At 38.4% G+C, this 14,109-nt stretch overlaps 1 protein-coding gene across 2 annotated transcripts in view; it reads left to right on the top strand.

The window, feature by feature from the left end:
* Positions 1 to 14,109, top strand: part of RSPO2 (R-spondin 2) — a gene marked incomplete at both ends in the record, with an annotated part of 95,084 nt that overhangs the window by 35,165 nt on the left and 45,810 nt on the right. The window lies entirely within an intron of this gene.

Below are 14,109 nucleotides of genomic sequence, written 5' to 3' on the forward strand. Positions count from 1 at the left end.
AATCATGAAGGCCATGGTTTTCAACTGATTTAACAAAGTATTGTGACTCAAAAATCTCTGAGGGAGACAGAAAACCTTCCACGTTATGATTTAATTAGTTGTTTTTTTTTTTTTTTTTAGGACTGGCTTTGGCAGGGAATAAGCATGCATGTGTATATGTGTGCATGTACACACTCAATACGTGCAGCTCAGAACCTGAGAAAAGCATTTGCGGCACAAGTGTGGAACACCACAATGTGTTTTTGCAGCCCACGTTTTGGAGGAGAGCAGCACTTGAAGAATATCCTAATTGCATAATCTATTCAATTTTTGCTGAAGCTATGTTACTTAAGGTTAGGATAGCCTGTTCTCTTGTATATTTTACAATGTCAGGAAAAAAAACATACAAAAAAACCCACTCTCACACTTTTTTCTTTTTTTTTTTTTTTAAAGAAGCCAACAAGGAAAACAAAACCACCCCACCAAGGAAACAAAAACATCCCCAAACCAAACGATAGGGATTGCTCGAGTAACTCAGGGTTTCAGATGAAAAAGCGAATATTTAAATATCAATTTAAATAGCAGTGTGTATAATGACATTTCTTGGAGGCAAAACCAAATGTCATTGACTTTAAAAAAAAAAAAAAAAAAAGTCTCGGTGCAGTTCAAAATGTGCTTCTATTTCTCAGCTGCAGCTTTGTGTTAAAGAATATTCACTAAATTTTGTAGTATGACTGAGACACAAAATGGGATACATGTAAAATTTTTTCATTCTTCCTTTGAAATATCACTGCACAGAGAATACATCACAGGTGTATAAGTGGATCTTTTAAGCTTATTTTCACTTCTTGTATTAGACCTACCCACACCAATGCTTCTTTTTACAGATAGTTATATGAATGTCTTGGAGCTTTTTTTTTTTTTTTTTTTTTTTTTTGGTCCTTGTGATATATACAGGACTTTGGACAAGTTCTATCTATGAGATCCTATTTATTACTGCTAATTTTTAGGATGCTCTTGTTAAGTAGCAGTATGTCTAGCTTTTTTCAGAAGCTGCTTTGCCGGCTCTCCAGGGGCTTTGCCAATAGTCATATTCTGAAAGGGCTTCTGCTTGTCTTTACAAAAACCTCATCTCATCTGTTTGCAGTGGGAAAATATGTTCTGAGTAATTACTTCAAGTCAAAAATGTAATAATGAGAATTGTAATCATTGTAAGAAATAGCTGGCTGACTTAAAGACAGTAGTTGCTCTAAGGCTGTACTTTATAGTCCTCCCTCACTGAAAACCAATGAACAAGTATTTATCACTTAGAAAACAGTACATGGAGAGCGGTCCTGATGTGGTCCTGGCTCTTCTGGACTTATTTGGGATGTACAGCAATGTCACACATAGAAACCCATTTGAATATCAAAGTATCAATTTGGCTGGAAGGTTACAGGCACCTCATTTGAAAATACTAGTCTGATTATTGTTTTTTTTCAGTAGATTTTTCAGTGGCTTACACAGCATTTACCAGTGGTCTCTAGGATGAAGTGTTTTGAGAACTAAGTGAGGGGAGAACTTAAGAGAAATCTTTTTTTCATCTATGAAATATTTCAGGAATGAAGAACTTTTTCATCCCAAGCCCCCTCTCCCCCACCTTTTTTTTTTTTTATTTTTTTTTTATGGATTTAAAATCAATTTTAAGAATGAGGCAACAAAATTCAGTGTTAAAACAAAGTTGCTTGCTGTACAGGTTTTGGCTGGGATAGAGCCAAGTTATGTAAACAACTGTGACTTAATTACAACTTGAACCTGGATGTTTTATCCTAAGCTGAGGGCTTCCTTAAGTAGTTCATTCTTCTTCTTCTCAGACATACAGCCTTTATAATAAAAGTGAATGATAATAAATACCTTTTTAGACTACATAGAGGTATAGGTAAGACTGGAACTTGGAAGAAAACATTTCATTTCTCAAGGGACCAAACTGTGATACAAACTGCAGCAATAACTGAGGAGCCACGGAGCACTTAAAGCCCGATACCTTAACTGAAGGAGAATTGTCCAGACAGTCCTAGCAAGTAAACCACACCACATGTTGCATGTCTCTTTTGATTTGATGGAAGAAAATTCCTTTCTGAGTGTAATCTGATAACTAGCTTGATTCTGACTATGGGGGACATACACAAACCAGACACAAGTGTTGATCTAGCATGCTATTTCCCCTAGTCATGGTCAGTCTGATTACTCAGAGGAAGAATAATAATTTTCCCTTGTTCTTGGGAACTATGTATGCCTGCATCTGAGTAATCTTTACAGATTACTCATTGAGCCCTGAAATGTGAGACCATGTATGATTTATAACTACTGCTCTAACAAGTGTGAATCAAAGGCAGTCCAGACATTTGTGAGCTTCATGAGGTAATGGAGTCCACTCACTGACCATAGCTACAACAGATCCCAAGAAATGAAGCCCAGTGGGGTGCATTTGTAGAACTGAATAATTAGTTCTGGGGACCTGGTGCCCACACTTTCACAAATTTCAGGGTTTTACGTTGGGCTGTCTCTGATCCGGTCCTGTGGACTGAGTGATGCTGCTTGTTGAAGTGTGTTAGTTGTACACTTGGAGCGCGCGTTTCAGTTCAGGTTAATTTGAAGGAAATGTAGCTCCAGGACTGCTCTGAGTTGTGGAACAAAGCTCAGTTTATAGTATATAAGCTTGCTGCTGATCCAAACTGACAAACACACAGATCTTATATTCTGAAGTGTTTGCTTGACATCTCTCGGGTCAAGGACTTAATACTTTATCGCAGAATGAAAATGCATGCATGAAAATGCATGAAAGCGTGTATGTTCTAAAGTCTCTTCAGCTCTGTTAAGACAAGGTCTCCAAGCCAGTCCAAGCCTTTTTGCATTCCATTCTCCCCTTGCCTCCATCCTACAAGTAACATTCCATTTTGCAAAGTGGATGCATTCAGTTTTATTTTGAGCCTACCTACATTTTCCAATCATCAGCAGCAAGATGTACTCTTTCTCTTCCTTCACCTGAAGAGCTCATATATTTACTCAACTGCATTTGTTGGATTGTATTTAGTCTTGAATTGAGTCTGTACCAAGGATGGGTCCTTCTGATGATGTGTTAACCCATAGTTTTGTCACCTGAAGACAATGCTAGAAAAGGTTTTGCATATTCACTATGATTAGCATTGATTTGTCTCTAATGTCAGTATACACTTTGAGATGTGTTTGTAAGCTCGGATTTAAAATCAAAATGCTGTGTCATACTAAGTAAGATGACTTCAAGAAATGCAATTATATCTTTCCAACAGTTTTTGTTCTTTCCATATTCAAAGGGAGTACCAGTTTGATCCCAAACCATACTTGTATACATATAGATAGGTATATATAGATAGATAAGTAGATTCTCAGCCTCTTTTTATGATGTTGCAGCACTCAAAAACTTTTTTTTTTTTTTTTTTCTCCTGGCATTGAGGGTGGGTGAATTATTTGTTTGGTACATAGTTACCTTCTAAGCTGGGCTAAGTTGGGCTTTTCTGTTTTCTTAGTAAAAATAAATAAACAAAAAATAATGATTGAATAGCAGTGATAGTTGATTATTTATTCTCTTTGACAGATGCTCTTGCATAACTTTGTTTAGTAGGGATGGTAAACTTTGGATTAGAGCTATGTTATCACATTGGGTGGATACATCCTGCTTGATTCCAAACAAGAGGTGTAAATGTTAGGGTCTTTTTGTTTTCTTTCTGTCTGTTATTTTAAGTGTTACAAATATGGTTTATTATTCTTGTCTCCATTCACTGTCAAGTTTGGGAATTTTGAGAACATAAATGGGTGGGGTTGAGGTTTTTCTTCTTACCATTATTTTTTTTAACCCTTTGAGTCTTTTGTCAGTTATCTCAAATTTTATTTGCTGTTTGTCTTATTCTTCCATTCTCTGAGGCTGTGCTTTAATGCTACTTCCACATATTTGTTTGTTTATTTATTTTTTAGACAGGAGAGAATACATGTAGAGCTATAGCTCATTATTCATCCAGTAGAATATCCTCAAGCAATTCCCAATTTTAACTCTTCCTGACACCTAATTTTTGTTTTCTGACAATTATGCCAATATGTAATTTAAACTTTACGAATTTGGCCCTTGGAAAGTTTACAATATTCACATTTATGTCTTATACTATATATTACTTAGGCAGTAGAAGCATAGCCAGACCAAAACTCACAGATATGCGCTAATTTTTCATTAGCAGTTACCCATTTATTCTCTTAATCTATATATAATCTAATTTTGAATTGCTCCAAAGCAAGTCCACTGAAACAGTGCTCTTTAGAAACAAAACAACTAAAAAAATTCCCCAAACTTTACTAAAGATGCTCTAAATTGTTGTTGTTATTTTTAATTCTTAATCAGGCATCTCATATCAGATTTTTCTAATGCCAAAATTTTCTGGGATACAGTTTTTCTTTTTGATAGCTAATGACTAAGAACAAGTTTATCCTGTTCTCTTCAGAGGGCTGAAGGACCAAGTCTGCTTTTGGGAGTGAGAGTTTTATAGGCCTTGGAGTTGCTTCTGTGTGTGTGACATTAAAAAGTAATTTTTGGCATTTGAACTTATAGCTCTTTCTCGTTAGCCTTGTTAAGACAAAATCCATATCTGTATTCAAGTTGTCGTGTTTGGTGTGTTGATAATGAAGCTTGTGCTCTGGTGACCAAACCACCACAGGGCAGGTGGTTCATCATTGCTGGAAGTCCTCTACAGTAGGTAGTGAGTTGCTACCTGTCCTTCTACAATGTCGTTTCTGCCTTTTTCAAAAGAGAGATATCTATAAGGGAAGTCTTCGAGTGTTTTGGCCAGTGGTAGGTGCTTTTCTGAACTTCATCTGGTTGGAGTTAAATCATATTACTAAATATAGGCCTTTTCCTTCTGTGAACTTTTGCAATTTTTTCTCTTAAGATGGTTCGCTTTATATGGAGAAGGTTACTTCCAGCTGTGAAGATACATTTTAGGTTCTCTTTTTACAGTGCATTTCCAAACTGCTTTGCTTCTGTTTCCTTCCTTGATACTTGTTGGCTCTGGAATCTCCTGTACAATAGAATACATCTGGACACCCAGAAAACCTTCCATGTCCCCATGTGCTCTGCTGCCCATTCCGCCTCTCTCAGAACTATACGGGTCATAGCTCAGGTTATCTCCTTCCTCAAGCAAGAAGTCAAATCCGTGTGTCAAATCTTCAGGTGTGCAGGTCATAGGACCACAGGATAAGTCAGGCTTAAGGAGACTGGAAGGTTGCCTCTGTCAGGCTTGGACAGTTTGCAGTTCTGCTTGAATAAAATCCTACAGAAGCTTTGGTAGGAACTGTCTTTTGCTTTCATAAGGAACTATACAGCATTCTTTCTGTAAAACATACAAGATTGTGAATATAACCTTGCCTGAATTTTAAAGGTTCCTACACAAGTTATGGCTGAGGCCATTAAAACTTCCAGACTACTCACAGCTATCTGAAACTTAGATTTCTTCATCCTTAGTGGGTATGAGTTTCTGTACTTTCCAGTTTAATAATATTTATAAATAAATAGACAGACAAAAGGCTACATTCGCATTCTGTCAAACATTTCAGAAATTCGGTGTTTATAAAGCACTCACCATTGTGTTCATTGCTATATAAACTGGAGAACTAGGGCATGTTCTTCACTATTAGAAATTTACAATCCACAGTCAATATTTATTTGTTTGGCATTTCCTTTATGTGCTGGTTCCTGTTGTACAATAAAAATGTGATAGTAAACAATAGTTGAGCATGTGGTCATTAGTGTTAGATGCCTAATCTAGCAGTGAAAATAGTCATATAATCTTTGCATCTTTTAATTTCTACTGGAATTGCTATATACCGTATCCAGCTTCAGAGTCCAGATTTGATATCTGTCTCATAAAAATTGATTGAATTTGGTCTTCCAGGAAAAGAAATGCTTCAGCTCTTTCTCTCTGTTTTTCCCCTTTTGTTCCTCAATCTTTCCTACCTTTTTAGTAAAAGTATGAAATTGGAAAATGAAATGTCATGCATCTACATAAAGTCTTCTTATACGTCACTGTACTTTCTGTGTTAAGCTGAGTGTTCTGGATCTTCACCTCTTTAGATTTAATGCTTCCAATAACGTTTTGTCTTCAGCGGTTTGGGTGGATCTGGATTTGGAGCTGTGTTTTTGTTGGAGTGCCTCTATGTTGGATCCCTGCAGCTTTCGGTGCTTGGAAAAGTTATAACTTACAATAGAAGACAAAGTAAACACACTATCAAAGAGGAAAAACTTAAATCTCTGTTTATTCACCTGCGTGCTAGAGATGAATCTTATTCACAGCAACTAGTTGAAATATTCTAGATATTAAAAGGCTTGGCCAAAAATGAATTTATTTAAATGCCTGTGACTGTGTTCCAATAGAATTTGTGTACCAGATGTTGGTTTGCAGAAACAGTGTGCTGGATGAAGTTTGAAAGTAGTGTCAGATAACAGTGCAGAATATATAGGTGGGGAAAGTGCATTCCTGGACAATTTTGTAATTAAGAAATAGTCTGTGGCAGCCTGTGCATTTCTAGATGACTATGGCATGGGAATTTTAAATAGACTGGCGAGCAAGTGGTTTTTCAAGACTTGACAGATGGAATTATGCCTTGTGATCTCCAGCTGATGTGACCTTCTCACCAGCATGGCAAATAAGTGTTTGTTGGTTTACCTTTGTGATATCTGCTTTAACAATTAAAACAAAAATTTGGTCCAAGGTATAGTAAGTCACTGGAAGAAATAAAGCTATTTCTTCTGTTTTAAAAGTAGAACTGTCTATGTTTGAGACTATGTTTCTGCTTCCAAATGCAGTTTATTTTCAGTGGAAGGCAAGTCAACTTAGCATTCAGAATAAACAGTCCCACCACCCTCTTCCTACATATGAGTCTTAGAAGGAGCTCCTGGACCTCATGCATAGATGAGATAGAATCATCATAGAATGGCCAGGGTTGAAAAGGACTGCAATCATCATTTGTTTCAGCCCCCCTGCTATGTGCAGGATTGCCAACCACCAGACCAGGCTGCCCAGAGCTGCATTCAGCCTGGCCTTAAATGCCTCCAGGGATGGGGTGTCCACAATCTCTCGGATGACCTGCTGCAGTGCATCACAACCATCTGAGTGAAAAACTTCCTTCTAATATCCAACCTAAATCTTGCCTGTCTTACTTTAAAACCATCCCCCCTCATCCTGTCTGCTATCAACCCATGTAAACAGTTGTTCCCCCTCCTGTTTATACGCTCCCTTCAAGTACTGGAAGATAGAGGAGATACAAGTGAAAAAGAGAAAGATGAAAGTGGATGTTTTAGCTTAGTAATGTGAGTTTTTAAATTAAAATATGAATTTGAAAAGCAGGACTAGGAGGATGTATAAATTGATTTACAGTTCCCTGTTATCTCTGTAGGAGTTTTAGATGGGCCCAGTGCAGGTGCAGGCTGTAGCTGACCAAAGTTGCCTGGCTGAGACAGAGAAACTGTGGATATCTCATCCCTGAAATTTTTCAATTGCCAGATTGGAATGGGCTTTGGGTGTAGTGGGAGGTGTCTGCCTATAGCAGGAGGGTTGAAACAAGATGATCTTTAAGGTCCATTCCGACTCAAACCATTCTATGATTCTATATAGCATTAACTTAGTGAGATTTACACCAAAATCACTGAAATGAAATGTCACTCCCCAGTTTGTTTATCTTCAGAGGAAGGTTGTCACTTTAGGTAATGTGGGATTTTTCTGTGTGGTAGGCAGCTTGGAAGAAAATTATTCCAGGTGTTTAAGGATCAGTATCTTGAGAATGATCACTGGGTGATCTCCAGAATGACTGCAGAATGCACTGGGGAATAAAATGGCTTCTTCTTACACAGAGCAGTGTGGTACTTGGGAAGCAGTGCCTTTTCTTCGTGGCAAAAAAAAAAAAAGACAAAAAAAAAAAAAAAAACCCCACACAAAAAAACTAAAAAAAAAAAAAAAACCCTTACATAATACATAAATGTTTCAAGTGAGTAGTATCTAGGAATAGTAGAGAAGCTGTATCACTTCTGTATTTGGCACTGGTACAGTCACTTTTCCATTGCTGTGTTCTTTTTTGGTGTCCCTAAGTCTGTTGATAAAATGGTAAGGGATTGATCAAAGGACTGGATACTTTGCCTTGCGGTGAGACATTCTGGAATCTTGCTCTGTTTATCTTATCCATGAGAAGGCTAAGAGTTGACCTGATCAGAGTGTCTGCATTGGGGAAAAAAACATTGAAAAACTGTTAACAATCTGGCAGACAAAGATATAAAAAGGTCCAGTGGTTGCTATTTGAAGTTCAGAATTCCATTGCAGGTTTTCAACAGTGAGAATGATTAGCCCCTGTGATATCTTAACAAAGGTTGTGGTGGTTTCCTTACCACTGACAATTTTAAAATCAAGACTGAATGGTTTCTTAAATGATATGTTTTAGTAAAGCACAAGTTTTCTGGCTTCTTTGTACAGGGCATTGGAGTAATTGATCACAAAAATGCCCCTTGACCTCGAATATCTTAATTCTTTTAAATTAAGACAATAGCTAGAGTCTAGCTGGTCATTTTTTGTTTTGTTTTTCATCCAAAACTTGTGTTTACATAGCTCGAGTGAAAAATATGTCTTTTTCTTGGCCAGCTCCTTTTCGTAGCCCATTAGATGATTTTCAACTGTTATGACTTTGCAGTTTTATAGAGTTGGTACATTGGTATGCTATAGGATGTTGGTGCATCTATGTGGCTGTATACGTTGTTCAATTCCTAGGTACCCTGAACTCATATGCCAAACAGGAGTGTAGTTTATTTTCTTGAACTGGAGAGAGAAGTATGGGATAACTTTTATAGCATTAATTGAATTTCAGGTTATGAAATCTCTTTCTGCAATAAGCGCAGCTTGCAGCAGTCTTATAGTTGATTCTCTCCTCCGAGTTCCATCTGTGCACCTCATGTTTTGCTTTCAGTGATAAGTGTCTCAGAGACATTCTTGCTAGATCTGAGCTAGAATCCAATTACCAGAGTCTGTGTAGCTGCAATCACAGTTGTTAACCTGACCAATGTACCAATAATCTCAGTTTCTGAATTCAGAGAACTTGAAAGTCCAATAACACAATGAACGGGCAGTGAGCAATGCTAGTATCGTAATGAGCATGGTGTCCTGACCCTTGAAAGAAATTATGTTCAGGTGATGTTATTTTCTACTGCTTCTTCTATTTCCAATTGATTTTGCACCCATTTATCCGTTTTTACAGCTGCATAAAAATTTCATGTTCTTGGGGTGAAGTGAACACAAGATTCTGAAGCGACTTGTAACTACTTGCAAGTGAGTGTACAAGAAAGAAACAAATTGGTAGCAGTTATTGTGGTATGGGCTGCAAGACATTAAAATCGATAGGAAATTAAATGCTGCTAGTTCTTTTGCTCACAGAACAACTTGTCTTACTGTGGGGAGCAGACTAGACTCGTTTTGCATCATTCGTTCTCTTGTGATTTCAAATAGTCATAACAGTTCACTTTAAGCCATATTGCTGAAGTGGTTTTAATACTTTTGATCCAGACAAGAGTTAAAGTAATTAGCTGACATTTGATTTTACTTGATACGGATCCAAACCATGAAACTTTGAACACCCCTACAGTTCAGAAGTGTTTCATTCAGTGTTTGGGTATTAGTCTGTGTTCTCAAGTAACCTTTTCTAACTTGGCGTATTTTATCCCAGATTTAAAATAATAAAAAACCCAACAACACAGGGAATCAAGTCTGTAAATGATTTTTATTTAAATACAGAGATGCCCTAGAATGTAGCTGTAGAAGCAGCAAGCCGAAGGAATAAGAAGGACACTGCCTGTGTGCTCTTGTGTTTATGTGTAGTGTTCACACCTGGCTACGTATCTGTGTGGCTGTACAAAACGTTGCTCCTGCTGCAAGGAGCTTACAATGTTAACAGACAGCCAGGGCAATCATGTGCTTTGAGACCCAGAGGATGGTGCTAACTTAGAGCATGTGTGCATTTTTGGTTTTATGATGTGATGACAGCAGCATTCTGACACTGGTTAACATTTGTGGGCCTTGTGGAAGGAGTGAGTTTTCATGAGGGATTTGGATAGAGAAAACCTGCCTGCTTGGCACACAGAGTCGAGGAGGGTGTTCCAGGCAGAGTTGAATTAGGGATGTGAGAACTGAGAGTGTAGTGTGATGTTTTACATTGTATGTGACGCAACTGGTAACTTGGAATGTAGCTGACCATGTTTTGTAAGCTCGTTATTTTTTTTCTTGCAGTCTAATACAGAAGGGGAAAAATATGTTGTTATGAAGAAATTCAAAAGGAAACATATAGATATTACTGCTGAACATAGATACGTTTACTTCCTCTTTCAATTATCTGGGGATTAAGAAAGCTGTATACCATAAGATGTATTTGTTGTGTTAAGAGACGAGATGGAAAGAGAAGGCTTTCCAAGGGGGTGAGGGATTTGTAGAACTTGATTATAGCCTGTGTGTATAGGGGCAAAGAGCTAAAGGTAAGTTGATATCTTCAAGATGGCATGCTTATGTGATGCTGGAAACAGTGCTGGAATACTTGATTTGTTGAAGTATGTGCTCAGTATCCACGTAATTTAGCAGCAGAGCATATTGTGATTTTTCCTGCTTAGAGACAAGTTGAACTGAAAGAAAGGTTGCAGAAGTTGTTTGTCTGCTTCCTGTGAAGTTCTGCTAAGAATGACTGATGGCAGTGTAGAAGAAAGGCAGTTCTGTGACATACACTTCACAATAACTTTGTATGCAAAATAGTTGCAGGCTGTTCAGTTGCCCGAAGCAGCACAGTCAGAAATTTTTGGATTCTCTCAGAAAGTTTACTCTGGACTATAGCATACAAATAATTTTCTGTCCATATATTCTTTTCCCTTACCGCTGTCTAACCTTTTTTTGACTTTTTTGCCTATTATGGTGAAGAAAGAGAAAAAAATACCTGATGCATTTTCAGGTTTTTATTGTAACTTAGTAAATAGGAGAGCGAGAGGGAAACTCATCATTGTATGACCATCATGATCTCCCCGTTATCCAAAATCAATGTGTCCAATAATCAGCCATTTAATTAGAAATACATGTACTTTATCTGTAACACCTCTCATGAGGATTTCAGAGCAGCTTACAGGTTTTAATGTTGTACCTCACAACAGTGTTCTGAGAAGAAAAAAACACAGTGGAGAAATTGCAAATTCGTTTAGGTTGTTCATGAGATAAAAAGGCCAGTTGATATGTGATAGTTCGGGGAACCTATACCCAACTTAAAATTTGGGGATAAATGTACACTACTTACAGAATCACTCTTTCATATATTCTGTGTTATCTGAAGCTGTGAAGGGTTAACCCTTCATCTCCTAAGTAAGGCTAACACAAGGTAACTGAGGACCATTTTATGCTGTTAGCTCTGTGTCATATGAGAGTCTATTGGTACAGAACTATGGCTGAAGTCCAGGGAAGTCAGCATAATTTAACTTGCCTTGTCGATCAAAGGGTTGACAAAAAAAAACATCTTAACAGAAACAGGGAAAAAGGAAAGTAACACATAGACAGTCATAGATAAAGGAAAGCTGGGCAATGGAGTCAAGTTCTGTAGCCAAGATGCCAAAATTTGAGAAAGTTCAAGGAGGATAGAGACTATGACCTACGTGGATTCTACGTATCTGCTCTGATGTCATCTGTGCTCCTCTAGCCACACTACTGAGAATTGCAGCCTTTAGCTTTATCTCTCCTGTTGTGCAATTAGTCTTGTGTTCCTTTTTCACCTTGGGTGGTTGCACTAAGTCATAATCATACATAAGCTTCTCTCTGTTCAGTCTCTGAAATAATGTAAAGATTGTACTGTGTGACTGAATAGTGTTTTTTTATGAAAACTGTTAGCTGTTGGGTGGTGTGGCTGTACGAGGCACTGCACATGAAAGTCATACTTCTAGTATAAAGGGTGGATCCTGCTCATGGCTGCCAGGAAAAGGTGTGAGGGCTGTGGGACAAAGCAGGGCAGTCTTCCTGCTGCCTACCTGGAAGATTCTCCAGTGCGGACTGTTGCTGGAGGCATTCATGGGTTATGTTGTGGAAGAAGTTAGTTCATTCCAGAAGACAGCATAGGGCTGGAGCAACAGTTGCAAAGGTAGATGGGCACGGCTGAAGCTGCCTTATTTGATACCGGTATTGTGCAGCTGCTCCAGAGGGACAGAGAAAAAAAATTATCTGTCATTCAAGGTAGAAACATCATGCTGGAAATGAGATCCTGACCACTACTCTTTCAAACCCCAGAAAGGTTTCTGAGTGGTGGTGAATAACTGAAAGCATCTTGTAACTTTACTTTTGTTTTATTCTATTTAATTCTTTTTCTTAAAGCACAGGATTCTGTGAGGAACCTTGAACGAGTTTGAGGTACAGATTTGCTGGAGGTGAGATACAAGAAAACTAAAAGGGGACTCGGGTCTCACCATGTGTTAAAGCAACAATTGCTTTGGAGTGCACAGTCCTGTGTTTGATGTGGTTACAGAAAGGCAGTCCCTGTGACAGAGAGGGAAGGGATGCACTCAGGCCTAGCTCATTGCCTGTTTCCTTCATGTACATCTTCAAAGAATGAGGGTATTTGCAAGATGAAGTTGTCTCGGAGAGAGTGGATGCAACAGGATGTATGCACAGGTTCAGGGATTTAAGGCAGTTGATCTTGTAGTATGTGCCTTTGCCATGGGTGCATGGGTGTGAGAATTCAGTAGTATGTATACCAGAAAGGATACCATTCCCATCAAGAGAATCTTAGTACATGAACCTGGTCTCAGAGAGCTCCAGCCTTCACAACGTGTCCCACAGGCTGAGCAGCTTCCCACCACTCTCTTGGCTCCTCATCCCGCCCGCCACACACCCAGAGTGTTCTGCACAGGATAGGAGCTGAACACTGCCATACTGAGCTGGGAGAAGCGTGTTGGGGGGGATGGAGCAGCCACAGAACGAGAATGTGTTGTGCAGATGTGTGAAGGTGAGAGTAAAGCTTATCAGCTACTGGTTCCAGAGGGTGGTGGGCTTTTTCCTTTCTTCTTTTCCCAGCTCGGCTGGTGAAGTCAGCCTTTAAACAACAGATCTTATACATCCGCATAAGATAAAATTATTGGAGTACTATGTTAGGGCATAGATACACTGGAATACTTTAAAACACAGCAATTAAACATAGTCTTTGCTCTTTGGACCAGCTGCTGTCAGAATGACCCCTATTCAAATGCTCTTGACATCTCAAAGACTTTTCCCTTTTCATGTATAATGTTTCTCTTTCGTTTGTAGTAAAATAGATGTAAACAGGCAGACTTCTGTGAAGTCCTGTAACCAATTCAATTTCTAAGAAAGAACTATTATTACGTTATTCTGGTTTCAGGAACAACTTGAGCCTTCAGACCTCTGCTAACCTGCTGTGCTGACTCAGCGCCTAAGAAAGAGCTGACTGTGTGTAGGGCAGGGACTGTTCCCTGACTGGAGGAAGGCAGAACAGTAAAGGCTCATAAGGGCATGGAAGGATGCAGCCAGGGTTTGTTGCACTATCACTCAAGTCACAAAAAAGAGAGTACATTTAGTTGAAAGCATAACAGCTAGTGACCTAAAATAGTGATTAGATGCAAATGCCTTTCTTCTGAGATGCTTGTGCATGTTGTATTCAACTCATTTTGGGTAGAACCTCATAGAAAATAAACTTATAGATTCTCTTCCTTTTTTGAGATAATGGTCTTTATTTTTATTACAAAGACCTAGAGGTGACTGCAGGAAGGCGCTACCTGAGAGATGTGCACATAGCAGGTGTTGTACCCATTCTGTAGTTTGCTACACTTAATGCTGCTGTGTTCACAAGTCAGAAATTGCATCTGACTTGTGGATTCCGGATGCATAGATTATGGTGCCAATATTATTATATTTTGTTGCTGTTTTGTACTTAAATGCTCAGCTTGAAATTAGAATTGAGCATACAAGTTTTGTTTATGTTTTGCTTGTGAATTTTGTGTATCTTGGTCTCTGCTTGTTTATACCATTATTTAAAATGTAACAAGTTCATTAAATTGCTGTAAAT

The sequence above is a fragment of the Tetrao urogallus genome (assembly GCF_951394365.1).
Source record: "Tetrao urogallus genome assembly, chromosome: 3".
Lineage (NCBI taxonomy): Eukaryota > Metazoa > Chordata > Aves > Galliformes > Phasianidae > Tetrao > Tetrao urogallus.